We start from the raw sequence: 17,061 nt of genomic DNA on the forward strand, positions 1-17,061 counted from the left end.
CTGGGCAGTCCCCATAGAACATTCAAAGTTAACAGGACCAAATCATCAGTTTCTTATTTATTTATTTAGCCAGATAAAACATTGATCTGGTCCAAGAAGCCCCAACAGGAGTACAAATATACATATATACACATATATATATAATATATATACATATACTGTACATACATACACATATACATACACCAATAACAAAATAAAAACACAGTTAAGAATCATACACATAAGCAAATAAACAAACAAACAAACAAACAAACATATGCACAGCCTATGTACAAAATAAATAAACAGTTCATCTCTAGTCTTTACAGTTTTTCCTTGTCAGGACAGGCAGAGATGCAGTCCCTACTATCCAAAGTGTATTTTCCCTCCTGGATGATGATAATAATAATAATAATAATAATAATAATAATAATAATAATAATAATAATAATAATAATAATAATAATAATAATAATAATAATAATAATAATAATAATAATAATAATAATGCATTTGATTTATAAGGCGCCTTTCAGGACACTAAAAAAAAGTCCACAAATCGGTGAATGAAAAAATTATAGGATCAAATGAAAACTACTTACTAAATTTTTTTAAAAGTACTAAAAACCAACAAAAAATACCAAACACTAACAAACATTCAGCACAGACAATGGGGATGCTGACACCAAAAAAAAGTAAAAAAAAAAAAAAAAATGTAAACAATTTTCTTTTTTTTTTTCTTTTTTTTTTAGATCCGGGGCTAGGAGAAAAACATCCGGGGCTAAAGCCCCGGAAGCCCAGGGCTAACGACGCCACTGGTGTGTGTGTGTGTGTATGGGTAATGTAAGGCAGAACATGGGGCCCATCCCCCGCTCAAGCACCCACTGAAATCAAAAGACACTCAGCTCATCCTCACATGTCTAGGTAAACACTCATAACCAAAGCCATTCACGCTTGCTTCACTCATGCATCAAAACTCTCCCATTCAACACACACATTTAACTCATTAATCATCACTTAGGTCCACAGACAACGTTAGTTTCCCTTCCTTCCTGCTCTCAGCTGTCTCCAGGCTAAACACAATCTACCCTTATTTCTGCACTCCTACCCTCACTTCAAAGATGGACTGGACCCATCTTAAATTTAGAACCATCCCTGCCGTCCAGTGCACAGACAGTTTCAAATTATTCCCTTATCAACCAGTTAACTTTCATAAGTCATAACCCCAAATGAATGCCACTTTCTTGATTGTCTCACTCACTTAACCCAGCTGTGTTCTGTATTAGCAACTGTCTCCTGCATCTTCACCTCTGACCTCTCTCATCCTGTTGCATCTAATCTCTCTCATCCTGTCATAAAAGAACAGCTATTGTAAGCAGCTGTACATCCTGACCCCCCTTGGGCATATTGGCCCGCCTCAAAAGGATTCCTACCCCCCTGGGTAATATAACCTTCTCAACTTCTGCCTCTTTCATGACTCATGCATACAGTCTCCCCTGAGCACAAAGGCTTTTGACACAAAGACCCTATCTCCTCACTTCATGAAATAACCTTCATCTGTAAATCATTAAATGGTTAATCACATTTCTCATCTTCCCAGAGGCAAGCCGCCCCCAGGTTTTTGAATTAATCACACATTCCCAGGGAGAAGGCCAACCCCCTCCCCAGCGTATAAAATTATTAAGGATTAATAAAAACAATCATGTCAAAATTTGTCATCTTCAGCAAGCCTCCATCAATAAATTATCCTACAAGTCGGAGGCTTGTGTCAACATTTTAACACTGTATTAAAGATTTAACAATCTAAAACAAGCATAAACACATGTCCTAACCATATTAACAGTGTATTAAAGATTTAACAATCTAAAACAAGCATCAGTAAATTATCCTGCTTCACAACCGGGCTTGTATCAAATTCCACTACAAAAACATTTAGCAAATAATATAAACATTATCCTATTTAAATCTCCAGCGTTATTAAAGCTATAACAAGTATCAACATCTGACATTTCAACATCAATGCATTCTATACAAGCATCTTAATTCAAGCTAGCATAACATTTATAGTGGTTAGTTTTAAATGCTCCTTTCCTCATACACGTGTGAAACTGGGGGACCCTGATGTAAACAAGACAGAAGTCTTCCTTTGGTCTGCATGCCCTTAACAATTGTGTGTATTGAGCTGTACTGATTTTTAATCAATCCCTAGTCTTTCCCCCCTGGTTAAAAATATATCCCTGTGCATCAAAGACAATACTACAATCTACCCAGTATAGCCGGATTGTGAACCCCAGATTTATCATAGGCAATGTATCCATTATTCCATTTCCCCTCAATAGGCTCACTGTAATGTTTGCAGCCTAAGTAAACCCTTAATGACTATCTCCCCTAACCTAACCACTATACATGTTACATCCCTTCCCCTGCTTACACAAAAATACAATGCACAATATACAAATACAACCATATTACATAATGCAGAATATCCTCTTACCCGTTATTTCTATCCCCTGAGCGAACTATACCGAATGCACCAGACCCAATCCACGTTGTACCGCGCATGCGCAGTGGCAACCGAAGCGACTGTTAACGTTGCTATGACAACCTAATTCTGCCACGACATTCATAAATCTGCCACGACATTCATAATCTGCCACGACATCTATCACGTTATCTACCCCTTCCCCAACATCACTCTCAAAACTCGAAATGTAACATTCTGCCGCCCGCAAACGCTACAAAACAACGGCATGCAAGCTAACTAGCTTTAGCCAGCTCTAATGCGACGTTCAAGGCCCTCACGGGAGCCGTGCCTTTCAAGATCCGTTCATCCACGCAATTCGCTCAGTACCAACCAAAGCATAAACAACTCACACAAGCTTAAAATAACCAACCACTCTAACAGAAAATAATTTTCTAAAACATTTACACCGACCAACGCCGCACATATAGTTCAACACGAATCCTTTCTCCTACCTTCTCCGCCTCACTTCATAGCACCGCGAACGTTACATACTCTCCACAACACTATGACGTCAACAAGCAGCTTCTCCCTAACATCAAACACTATCGCTACCGCATCAATAATAACCCCCAAAACGGCAACAATTTCGCCACCCTGCGTCTCAACCGCCTCCTACTTGTAATCGCCGCCACAGTGTTTAATCAATTCTTTCATAACGCCATTGTAACGTCCCCAGTTTCACCGCGGACCAGCAGGGACTCGCCTCAAACATATGTCCGTTGGCCATTAAAATATCATAACAAAACCATTAAGTACTTATCAGTCAGTTCGACCGAATTGTTTTTGTATCACAGCGAACGTAATTCAATCAACAGGCCGGTTTCGCTCAAGATTATTGTGCTATAATTCTACCATAGAACGTACAACGCCCCCTGAACACGCCGGCACCCTACACTCCTATCAATTACTACGTTTTTGTCCTGTAATCGCACAGACCCCTGCGCTGATCATGCCAGGGTCTAACAATCTTTCACCATACTTGACTTGCATGTTCTGAAATAGTAACCGAGCCCTTAGCCCGACGCATTTATGCCCATACTGACCCACTCACGGTCCCCGTCCCGCCTATTCTGTGGCTACAAGCAGGGACATAATGCACCTTGGACCCAGCTCCCCTTCCATTTCAGAACAGTCAAATCTCCTCGTCTTACCTGCGCCCTCTTCCTGAGAATAATTTTAGGGCAATTACATACTCAGAACGCGCTCCTGTCGTATACAACAGAATAACCGTGCTTCCTAGCAAGAAAAGCCTTTTACCTGCCGTCTGATATGACGCCACCCCCGTTATAACATGACCAGATATCCTGTGCGGCACCAATACGCAATCACATTAATATAACATGAGGCCTTGTAATTACTCCAACTTCCCCGTACAGTTCATAAAGTATATTCCATACGAGTTCAACCAACCCAACCCCCGTGGCCCGCTGGGCCGAGACCGGCCTCCTGTGTCTGAATGAACATACAAACACAAAAAGCCCACGTTTGCATGTTCACTGCACAACAAGCGCGATCGTCATACCTCCGGACATCCTAACCTAAGACACCGCAATTCCCAACCCTGCATGCAAAAAGCCATATTCACCGTGGGCCCCAACAGTGGCGTACACAACCAACCCTCATCCCGTCCCTCTCTCCCTCCTCCATTCAGACAACAAGCCCATCGTTAATCACTCCAAACGCAGCAACACCCCAGCTCTTCGCCCCGTGTCCCCAACACACAGCAAGGTCCAGATTTGTTATGACAAGACCCTACCGCACCTTTTCAGGGGGAGACACAAAGGGTAGGGAAGAACGGCACCATTTCTGTAGTAAATTCCCACAGACTTTCTACAATAATTTGAGGTTATTGTAGCACAATACAATGAGATTGATTATCTGGAAGGAGGAGGAAAGATTCATACTGATAGAATTGTTGGTCTCCTCATTCTGACTTAGCAGATGAGGAATAAAACGTGTAGGCCAGACAAACCAGAATTGTATTTCAACTCAACTGATTTATTTGAGTCAGGGCCAGGAGTGAATAAAAGGTTGACTTTTACATACAAAAGATGATCAGATAACCTTAACAGCTGTCTGTTGTACAGAAATATCACAATCAGGTTTGCATCTCAAACCTCAATACTGCACATCAAACAGTCACCTGGTTAACATAATTTGAACATACATGGTTTACTGTACACATTATACATGAGTAAATCTGGTCTACAGATCAGGGATCTGTACATTACTCTAATCTATAAACAACCATTGGTGTTTCCCATGATTTACTCACGTAAAATGCAATCAGCTCACAGTAGTTTCTGGGTGGACGAAGCGGTGGAGCCCCCAGACCCTCTTGGTTGGGTCCGGCCTGAGAGCTCTCGAATTATCATTTAGGGCCCTCCTATATACTATCATTTCTAGCCAATACTACATATGGCTGGTCCAATCCAGCGTCTTCTTGTGGGGGTTGATCTCTTGTGGGGGGTTGGTGTTTTCTTCCTGTTGGGGCTGGTTACCCCTTTGATCTCCTGTGTGGATCTTGACTCAATACCCAGAGGGGGCCGCTAGTGGCCCCCGTCATTGTCTTCCTGATGGTTCTGTCCCAACAGGTCCCAACTTTAACATTCCTTCTATATGGCTATAGATGTCTAATATCATCCCAGTACAGTCAGTGCTTTCTTAGACTGATACCAGACATCATATGAGACCTTTTGATACTAAACAGTTGATTAATAGATTACTTTGTCTGTGAGTTAGTGTCCATGCTTCAACAAGTCTAAACTGGTCTGCCCTGTGTTCAACCCAGCTGTCTCTGCGGTAATCTGGTCACAGTAGGTGTGACCCTTGTCTCTTTGTTCTGAGCACATTTGTTAGTGGGGGTTTATTGACTATTTCTGTAACACCAGTATCACTTAAAACACCCTCTACTGTTGAAAGGGCACACATTCCTTTTTGCAGTATGGTTCTCTAATTTATTCACACATATTAATTATGAAATTCCAAGGCAATATTACCACATATGGCAAGGAGTATTCGTCGGTATATCAATAGATAATGTCCAATCTCTGAAGGCGCAGGTGGTAAATATACGACCTGGAATAGTTAAGGAATAACAGCAATGATACTTTAATGATTATAGGCTGGATACACTAGAGGGGGTTAATCCGGTCGCTTGTAAGCCGACAGGAGTAGGAGGGGGGGGGGGTAGAATCCAGCTGCCTCGTCCGGCCAAGGGTATCCCAGGTGAACCCACTGTAGTGCCGTTCAATGCGCCGGCGATCCTTGGACCACAGATGAAAGCAGGTGGACTCTTTGTGGGCCGGCTCTCTCCGGTCCACGGGGGAGAGATGTGGAGAGACCTCGTCTTGCAGAGCGTCTCCTCACCTTGCGTCCTCTCCAGGGGGGGGGGTTCCAACACACGGTAGTGTCGGGGGTCTTTATCCATAGAATAATCAAAGTATCCAAAGCATAATCCGTGCCTGGGAAGGCGGGCTGTCGTCGGTAGAATAATCCGGTATACAGGTCCACTCGCTCGTCGGCTCTGGGGCTCCTCGGGTGCAGCTTCACATAGGGTCAACCACCCTGGGTAAGCAGCCAGTTCTCTGCCCGAAACGATGGAGTACTGACTACGGTAGTATTCTCACCGCACGAAGCACTATATATTAACAGACTATTATTAGCTTAATAGACTACGTCCAACTCGACGATATAGTGCCAAATATGACTATTCAAATATTAATATACACGATGTCTCAATACCGATGGTAGGCCGAACTTGGCCTTACTCCCACACGTGGCATCGCGGGGAGGCTTTACGTCTGTGACTCTATTGGAGGGTAAGAAACTGGACTGAAAAGAAAGTCCTACTTTAGTAGCGCAGTATATATACGCACTATGAACAAATAGTCCCATTAGTGGTGCGGTAGCCAAATTCCTACGCGGAACTAGGACTTGTTCGTACATGTCGAGCGGTACGTTTGAACTGGGTCTGAGGGGTATGGCAGCCTGGCACCAAGGTCTCGACCAATAGTAGAATGGAGACTATTATGGGATGTTCAGTAGGCTAGAATGGATATTCAATGCATATTGTACAAGGAATATACAAGGGATATCAGGGAATATTAGAGAATATACAAATACAATTAAATATATATATATAAATAAATATATATATTCGGTTTAATCTGGCCCTTCACAACAATAACTATTTTATTGCAATGCACTATTGCATTATTTTATTCTATTTTACTAACTATTTTATTGCACTGCACTATTTTACTTTGTATCAGTGAATCATAGACGCCTGGCCATAAGAGCATTCAGAGCATCTCTGCTCTCCCACTATTGAACTTGGGGGAGCAAAGGTATGATCTTGCTCCACCACTTTTTGATTATATGAAAAATATGATATATCCCCCCCCAATATATAAATCTAACCATAACTACGTTATGGTTAACTGAGTTTTATAGTGAAAAGAGCAGCTTTATTGGTCAAGATTAAAGGCTCTATATTGCAGGAAATTGCACGTACAGGTTCATTAAATTAAAAAAAAATCTGCCGTGGAGGGAGGCGTGCCTGACCCCCTCCAAACCACCTCTTGCCTGCCCAAAAATAAAGAAAAACATTTTTTAATAAAAAAAAAAAATTTAAAAATAAAGAAAAATTGAAAATAAAGGGCACCTATCTGGGCTAAGCCCCGGATCTCCTACAATCCTAAATCCGCCCCTGACTGGAACCTCTAGTGTAATGCTCATGCACAGTATTACTAAAAACAATCTGTTTATGTATAAAAACAGGAGTTTTACTGCTCATGACCAACTTGAACAGCACAAGTATATTAAAACTTTTAAAAGACAATCTATTTTCAACGTTAAGCCAAGAGAGGCGGGCATGCATACGGCTCACATTAGACCTTAGTGAGCAGCCCAGTACCAACCATGCTGCCCTGTTCTGGACCACCTGGAGCTTCCTGAGGTCACCACTGGCAGCAGATGACCACATCGCAGAGCAATAGTCAAGATGACATAAAACTAAACGTTGCACTATCTGACATAAAAGGGGACGGGCAACAAAAAAAGCACATTTCCTAGAAATACCAATTGCTCTTTCCATTTTCAAAACAATATAATTAATATGCTGAGACCAAGACAGAGTGCAATCCAGCATCACTCCAAGGAGTTTAGTACTTTCAACTTTAAATGAAGCTATGGATTTGTAGATAACCTGTGCCTTGTTCCCAGCACAATACATTTAGTCTTGGAGATATTAAGGACAAGTCTATTACATACATATGTTCTCCACTTTTTCCTCAAAGAAGATCGCAAAGTCTTCGGCAGAGAAAGATGAGGGGGGAGGGGTGGGGGGGAGTGAGGAGGGAAGACATGGTAGCATGCAGTTTGTGAAGGTTCTTGGCAGAGGCCTCGATCCTATGGTGAAAGAAAGAAGCGTTGGCATTAGTAATGGTTTTGGAGAATGTTAACAAGAGATTGTGATATGTGTCGATGTCAGCAGTGAGGCATGACTTTCTATGACTTTTTTGTTCTCTCACTGCATCCATCAGCCATGGACTGGGTGGGGAACGACGGGCAGGTTTCTCAATGAGGGGACAGAGCTTGTTGAAGGAGGTTGCAAGGGCTGAGAGGAGGGTGGAGGTTGCCATCTCTGTGGGGAGAGCAGAGAAGGTGTCACTCAAAGGTAGAGCGGATAGTATGTCAGAGGAGAGGGTGGAGGGGGATAGGGAGGGCAGGTTGCGTCTGAGTGAGACAGTTTGAGTTGAGGTGAAGGGCTTTCGGTTAAGCATGAGAGTTAGTGAGAAGGATATGAAGGAATGGTCAGATACATGTGTGGTATATTTCTAATCAATATCTAAGGTTATTTACAGTACAATGAGGTTGCTATCTGGAAGGAAGAAGGTCATAATGATAGAATGGTCTTTCTCTACTGAGTGGAGAAATAAACTGTGCAGGCCAGACAAAAGGAACTTTAGTTCAACTCCAAGCGTTTATTTTGCCAAAGGGCTCAGAGTGAATTCAGAAGGTTGTTGTTTACATACAAGGATTATTTCATAGTACATCAAACATGTTTGTACATAGGCTTAATAAGGTTTGCACATCAAACCTAGTATGCACATAAACAGTAGTCATGGTTATCAAATGAAATAGAGAATAGTCTGAGCATTTCACATGAGTAAACCTGGTCAAACAGATAGGAATCTGTACATCTTTACTCTAACCAACCATAATGGGTCCATGATTTTACTCACATGAAACAGCTCACAGTAGTCTCTGGATGGGCGTGTAGTGAAAGACGCAGAACCCCCTGGTGGGGGTGTCTGGCCTCTCTCTCTAACACTGTGTTTTCTATTATATACCCTGATATCCACCAATAATAGCAGTCTAGTAGTACGTTTTGGTCCAATCAGGTTTGTCTTCTGGGAGGGCGGTCCGCCCCCCCTGTCTTCTTCTTGTCGTGTGTTCTTCCAGTATAAACAGAGGGGGGGTCTTCATGTGGCCCCCCCTCCTTTGGGCTGTAGTATTCTTCCACAGAGGCATCTCCTATTTAAACATTTTACCAAGTATCTCTAGTGTATTATGAATTACACTCTTCCAGTATTATCACAGTTTTACTCTTTTGCTTACATTTTGATACTAAACAGTTGATTAATAGATAACTTGATACGTATTTTACCAGACTAAGCTTTGGTAATTAAGCCTTATTTTCTATATATATGGTTTACACCAGGAGTGAAATGACACTATTATCTTCATAATTAGTTTGACATTTCTAAATGGCATTCAAATACCTTTTATCTAATATGGTTTAATTAATATGATCTTGTTTATGACCATTTCCATGAAGCTTAAACTATTCTCAGAAACAGTTTAGGTCTGTAATCAGACCTCTGTTTCTCTGCCTGTAATCTATTAGGCTATCTGCTGCTGAACTCTGCTCCCAGCTGAGTGTGACTACATTTACATATAGTACTCAGTCACACGAGTGGGGGTTTGAGTGGCTGTTTCCTTCTGTTCCAAACAGTTGAGTACATTTGTTTAGAGTGGGGGTTTGAAATGACTGTCTCCTGAAGTCTGCTACCAGTTGAGTAATCTGTTTGTGTGGGGGTTGTCTGAAACCTCTCCCAGCATGTCACACTCCGCTTCAGCAACACCAAGCTTCTTGCATTTTGGTTTTCTAATTTATACACACATATTAGTTATGAAATACACAGTCAATGTTACCACACATGCAGGGGAGTTACTGTGGTGTTAATGATGCTGGAGTTACGGGATCCAAGGAGTTGCCTGCTTTGTGGGTGGGAGGCATGGCAGTGGGAGTCAGGTCAAAGGATTGTAGGAGGGAGACCACTGTGTCCGACTGAGATGAGTCAGGCAGGTTGAAGTCGCCCATTAGAAGGAGGGGGGTACCATCTTCCGGTAAGGAGCTTAGAAGCATGTCCAGCTCATCTGGGAAGTGATCGAGCGGACCTGGAGGGTGATAGAGTGTGTCAAGACTTTTGGTTTATTTAATATAAGGATCAGATCCATGTAAAGGGGCCTAAATAATTTAACAGGTGTTTGTGCTTGTGAGCATGCACAGTTGGCGCAGCTGCCTTTTAAATGGTGGCTGATGTCATTCTCACTATAGCACTGACAGAATCACATCGCCCGTTGGTGAGTGGACTTGATTAATTGATTGAAACTTTATTAACTTGGCTATGTCACATATGAACACAATGTAATGTATCACGTTGGCTGCTGGCTGCTAATGCAGCCTGCGGATAATATTTGCATGTGCACTGTGTTAGTGATGCTAGCTAAATGAATGAATGTTGTCCCTTAATGTTTGCCGCTAGCTTGTGGCTAGTGCATATAGGTATGAGACACATTATGGTGTCAAGAGTGGCAGGGAGAAAGGTGAAGGGAGTAGGGAGGAAGAGAGGTAGAGAAATAGCAGAGTGGGAGGGAAAGATAGGATTATGGTATACTTAGCACTAGATGGGTGGGTCGGATCTCTCAGCGGAGAACTCCCAGGAAAACTCCTCTTTGTCCCTCTTCGTTTCTCGACGCTTGGCTGACGCTTACCCAGCAGACCTTTAAATCTCTATCACTAATTACTGCTGTCTAACACCTACCACTCAGTCCATGAGCGCAACGAGATGAGCCATCCGCTGCGGCTGCTCCTCTGTCCTGCCAAGGTGTGATGGAAACGGTGGCTGTCATTCTTCATGATGGCCTGCAGCTTACTCCTTGTGCATCTTTCCACCACAACCCCCAGTGAACCAGCCTTTTTGATCAGCGTATCCAGCTGCCCAGTGTTCTTCCCCAGCAGACTGCAGCATAAAAAAGGACACTTGCCACTACTGACTGGTAGAACCTGTACAGCATTTTGCTGCAGACATCAAAGGACTTGAGCCTCCTGAGGAAGAACAGCTGGCTCTGTCCTTTCCTGTAGAGGGCATCTGTGTTCAGGGACCAGTCCAGTTTGTTTCCAGGTGCGTGCCTAGGTATTTATAGGTTTCTACCACCTTGATGTCCTTCCCATGGATGTTGTCTGGATGAAGGGGGGGGGGGGGGGGCTTGGATCTTCTGAAGTCCACAACCATCTCCTTGGTCTTGGTGGTGTTCAGTAGGAGGCTGTTCCTCTCACTCTAGTCTTGATTGATTGATTGAACATTTTAATTAACAGATTGCAGAATGGGTACAGTACAGTACAGCTGAATACACACAATTGTTAAGGGGATGCAGACCAGAGAAACACTTTCGTCTTGTTTACATCAGGGTCCCCCATTTTCAATTCATAATGACATTTATGACATACGCAACATACAGATATACAGATATAAAAATCGAATCTAATCATCTAATCTAATCATATCATGACATTTATGACATACATGACATACAGATATACAGTACTGTTACATTTGTGACATACAAGATATGCAAATATACAGTACTGTTAAACAGAGATCCTAACAGTAAAAATATACATACGAGGGGGAGGGAAATGCACATTAGGAGGTGGTGGGTGGGTGGGAGGGTGTTCGGACATTTCCGGGGCCAGTTTAGAATTGCAGCCTCGCGTAGGTGCTCTTTGAGAGCGGTTTTGAAGGTGGGTAGGGATTCACATTTTTTACGGCTGTGTTGTGGCATAATTGCAACTGTACTCCCCTTCCTGTCCACTCCGCACACATGCCTCGAAAAGTAGAAACAAATAATTTTTTTTTAAATGTAAGTCTAAATAAAAATAAAAAATTCTGGTTTTCATTCGGGCTAGGGCTTCAAATGTTGCATTACAGTCGGGCTTATTTTCGGGCAGGGCCTGAACGTCATGGGCTCGGGCTGGGCACAGGCTTAATTTCAAGGCCCTTGCAGACCTATCATGTCTATATTATTTCTATTCTATTTTATTCTATTATTATTATTTGTATTTTTTGCACAATCGAAGCGGGCATGGCCACCTTCATTTCACTATATGTCTCCAGTCAAGTCAAGTCAAGTCAAGAGTTTTATTTGTCACAGCATACAAGCATACAGTGAAATGCGGGGGTTCATGCCCGCAGCGATTGTGAAATAATACAAGTAATAAGAATAGGATGAGAATGAGACATTTGTGCAATAATACAAGTAATAAGAATAAGACATAACAGGTATAATGTACATAAAGTTTACAAAAAGCATGGTAAGACATGCTAAGATCCTGCGATAGTGCAATACACTGTTAGCTACGGATGAGGCACTGGGTCTTATGTACACTACAATACAATGCTATACTATACAATCTACAGTTGTACTATGTGTCCTTATGCTAGCTTGCTATATCCATCTGTTTACTATACAAGAACCACTCCCGATATCAAACTGTACTCTAAGGTATTAGCCATCAGATTACAAAAGCATATGACGTCTTTAGTTCATCCGGACCAAACTGGCTTCATAAGAGGCCGCTTGATCACTGATAACATAAGACGAATACTGCACGTACTAGATGCTGACAAGGACGACACCATACCTAAGGCGATGCTGTCCCTGGATGCAATGAAAGCTTTTGACAGACTGGAATGGTCGTATCTATGGGCAGTATTAGAAAGGATGGGGTTAGGTAAAGGTTTCATTGATATGATTAAAGTAGTATACAAAGACCCATCGGCCATGATTACAACAGGTATAATCACCTCCGGAATCTTTCCGGTATCACGCTCAGCTAGACAGGGTTGCCCTCTTAGTCCCGGACTATTCGATCTATCATTAGAGCCTTTAGCACAATATATAAGACAATCCCAATCCATAGAACCAATCGTAATCAAGGGCACACAACATAAAATTAGTTTATATGCGGACGACGTAATACTGTTCATGCAAAACCCCAACACCACATTGCCTCATCTGCTCGAGTTGATTGAGGACTTTGGAGATTTATCGGGATTTAAGATAAATTGGCCGAAGTCGGCTTTCCTTCCACTTAACGCCCCTGCAAAAAAATATATAACCCTCCCAGTAGAGATACCTATGGTAAAACACTTTAGATGTTTGGGAGTGGAAATATTCCCCACCATAAGACAAACGGTGTAGCACAATTACATAAAAATCCAAAACAAAATCAAAGACGACCTTGATAGGTGGTCAAAACTTAAAAACTCAATACAGGCACGGATATCAATAGTTAAGATGGACGTACTACCTAGAATCAACTTCTTCTGCTCAATGCTACCGTTACCCCCTCCAGAGGGTTACTGGAAAAAATTACACTCCTCCACATACAAATTTATTTGGAATAACAAACCACCACGTATAAAAAGATCCACCGCACAGAGAAACAAAGCAGACGGTGGTATGGCATTTCCTGATTTTTTCCACTATTTTAAGGCGTACACTTTAACACCATTGACAACATGGTTTGATCCCCAAGCATTAGTATCCTGGAGAAAATTAGAAGAAAATATAGTAGCCCCACATAGACTGAAGGACATAGCATACACTAAATTATCAATTAAGCAATGCGAACGGAAATTTGGCCCCATAATTACTCATGCGATCCGGATATGGCGTGAAACACAAAAAAAACATTCTAATCCACATAAATGGCATAATCATACTCCCTTATTCAATAACAATGCACTCTTGATTGGAAAACGACCTATAAGATTCCCTATATGGGAAAAGCAAGGCATACACTCATTAGGTGATGTTTTTAACAAACAGGGTTTCTGTAGCTATGAAGAAATATGCAAAAAAATGTATCTCACAGAGTCCACCATTTTTTTTTTACACACAGTTATTGTTATGTTTGAAGTCTCACGGTGTTCCATTAAAGATACCAATTGAACACCACAGATACCACAAATTCTTCTATGAAAGAGAGACATCGAGAGGTTTTGTTTCAGATTTGTATCATCAATTACTAACGTCCTCGTATGAAACCCTCCACCTAGACTCCGTCTGGAGGAGGGATATACCAGACCTGGAAAGCGATTTTGATTGGCAAGAAGCCAGGGCAAATGTTCGATTTACATCAAGGAACCCGGACCATCAACAAATAAATCTTAACTATATTCACAGGACATACTTGACTCCTATAAGACTGAAAAAAATGGGTCTTAAACAAGACTCCAAATGCTCCTTATGTACAAATGGGGACGAGGGGACATTTATGCACATGTACTGGGACTGCCCACCAGTTAAGATATTCTGGAAAGAGGTGACCCAGCAATTATCAAATCTCTTAACTCTGAATATACCTGTACACCCCTCTGTATTACTGCTGAATGATGTTTTTGAGTATGCAGTACATCCACAGCTAAAGAGATTGGTTTTATCGGGTATCACAGTGGCTAAAAAGCTGATAGCATCACGATGGTTCCAACCGGAAAAAATGTGCCGAAAGGTCTGGATTATTACATATCTCGATGTGATTTATCAAGAAATATCTACAGCAAGAATTTTGGGTCTCAATGAATCCAAAATGACAATGTGGTTAGAAGTGGTGGAGAAAATAAAAGCTAGCATAATGGTAGTGTCTGGTTAGGAGCGAGGGATAATGGATGGATTATCCAATGGGGGGTCCGGGAGGGGGGGGTACGAGCTAGAGCATATGTGTGTAGGGTATTACATAGCAGGTATTGGGGGTATATCCTGTATAAGACATTTAACTATATGGTGATTTCATTGGATGTGCACTGTTAATAATGCTTGTATATCTTATCGTGTGTTGTCATGTTTGTTTATATGTTTGTTTAAAAAACAATAAAAAAATAAAACACAAAAAAGAACCACTCCCGTTCTTGTTTTTAAAGTGACCTTTCATTGTGTAAAGTGACCGTTGAGTGTGAGCGTGTGCAGCATGTGTGTGTGTGTGTTCATGCTAAAGTGACTGCTAGTGTGTCAGCGTATACAGTGTGTGTGTTGTGTGTGTGCTCATGTGTGCTTGTGTGTGGAGAGTTCAGTGTTCAAGACTCTGATGGCCTGGGGGAAGAAGCTGAGCCAAAGTCTCTCTGTCCTAGTTGCTGGTGTTCGCAGGCGTTTGCCTGACCGCAGCAGCTTGAACAGGCTGTTGTTGGGGTGGTAAGGATCTTTCATTATTCTGCAGGCTCTGGATTTGCACCTCTTGTTATATAAGACCTGCAGGGGTGGTAGTGCAATACCCGTAGTATGCTCAGCTGAGCGCACCACTCTCTGTAGGGCCTTCTTGTCCTGTGCCGTGCTGTTTCCATACCAGGCAGTGATGTTTCCAGTCAAGATGCTCTCTACAGCTCCGGAGTAGAAGGACTGGAGTATCTTCCCCGATACTCTGAACTTCCTTAACTGTCTCAGGTGGTAGAGGCGCTGCTTCGCCTTCTTTACGACTGAGTCTATGTGTGTTGTCCATGTCAGGTCCTCTGAGATGTGGACCCCCAGGTACTTGAAGCTGCTCACCCTGTCCACGGTATCCCCGTTTATCCTCAGTGGTGTGTGTCCCCTGCTGTGTTCTCCTAAAATCCAGGATCAGCTCCTTGGTTTTACCAATGTTCAGGAGCAGGCTGTTGTCCTGACACCAGCGTTCCAGTACCTCAACCTCCTCCCGGTAGGCCTTCTCGTCGTTGTCAGAGATCAGCCCCACCACCACTGTGTCGTCCGCAAACTTCACTATGGAGTTGGAGCTGAACTTGGCCACACAGTCATGTGTGAATACAGCAGGGAGCTCAGAACACAGCCCTGGGGGGACCCGATACTCAGGGTGATGGTGTTGGAGGTCTGACCCCCCACCCTGACCGCCTGGGGCCTTTCACTCAGAAAGTCCAGTATCCAGGCGCTCAGAGCAGAGCTCAGACCCAGCTCGATCAGCTTGTCCACCAGTCTGGTGGGGACTATGGTGTTGAACGCTGAGCTATAGTCAATGAACAACAGTCTCACATAGCCCCCTTTCTGACAGTCTAGGTGAGAGAGGGTGCTGTGTAGTACTTGGGAGACCGCATCATCAGTGGTCCTGTTTGGCCTGTATGCAAATTGCATAGGGTCCATATCACTGGGGAGGGGGGCACAAATGTAATCCTTAACCAGCCTCTCAAAACATTTCATGACCACAGAGGTGAGTCATTAAGACCTGTTGGGGAGGATTTCTTTGGTACCGGTATTATAGTGGACACCTTGAAACAGGCAGGGACCACGGACTCAGCCAGGGATAGATTAAATATGGTGGTGAACACTGGGGCTAGCTGGTTAGCACAGGACTTAAGTATACGTCCTGTTATCCCATCTGGGCCAGCTGCCTTTCTGGTGTTCACCCACATAAATGCTCTTCTCACACTGTGTTCTGTCAATGAGAGAGTGCCCCCCCCCCCCCCCCGCGGATGCCCCCCCCCCCCCTCCACGGCGGCCGGTGCGTCAGTGACGTTGTTAGCCGGTGAGCTAGCGTCGCTACTGTTTGCACCAAACCGTGCGTAAAAGGAGTTGAGCTGGTCCGCGAGAGAGGCATCAGCACTCCCCATTGAGGGGGCGCAGACTTTGTAGTTAGTTATCGTCCGTAGTCCTCGCCATAAACCTATTGTGTCATTCTGGGCCATTTGTGCCTCCATCTTGTCAGCGTATGTCCTCTTAGCAAGTTTTACAGCCTTGCGCAGAGTATAGACTGTAGCCTTGTTCCATGTTTCCTGACACTCTGCCCAGGTTATAAGCAGTGGTGCGAGTTTTCAGAGCCGCTCGGATAGTACTGTCAACCGACGGTTTCTGGTTCGGGAAGACCCAAACTTTTTTCGTGGTGACAATGCCATCCGCTAGTGTTGCTATAAAGCTAACAACAACATCCGCAAACTCACTGACGCCACTGGAGCTTGCCTCGAGCATTCCCCAGTCGACGTCATCGAGTGCGTCCTGTAGCGTGGCCTCTGATTGGTCGGACCACTTCTTTACCTCACGTGACACGACAGCGTCACGTGATCTCTGCCTGTAAGCGGGGATAAGCAATATGGCGTCGTGATCAGATGTGCTTGTAGCTCCCGCTAATGGAGGGGCAGGTACTGCCTTGTAACCGGCTCTAAACGTGGTGTAACAGTGGTCGAGCGATGTGCTGAAAAAAGTTAGGCATCACTTTCTTCAGG

Source organism: Notolepis coatsorum, assembly GCF_963971535.1.
Source record: "Notolepis coatsorum genome assembly, chromosome: 9".
Lineage (NCBI taxonomy): Eukaryota > Metazoa > Chordata > Actinopteri > Aulopiformes > Paralepididae > Notolepis > Notolepis coatsorum.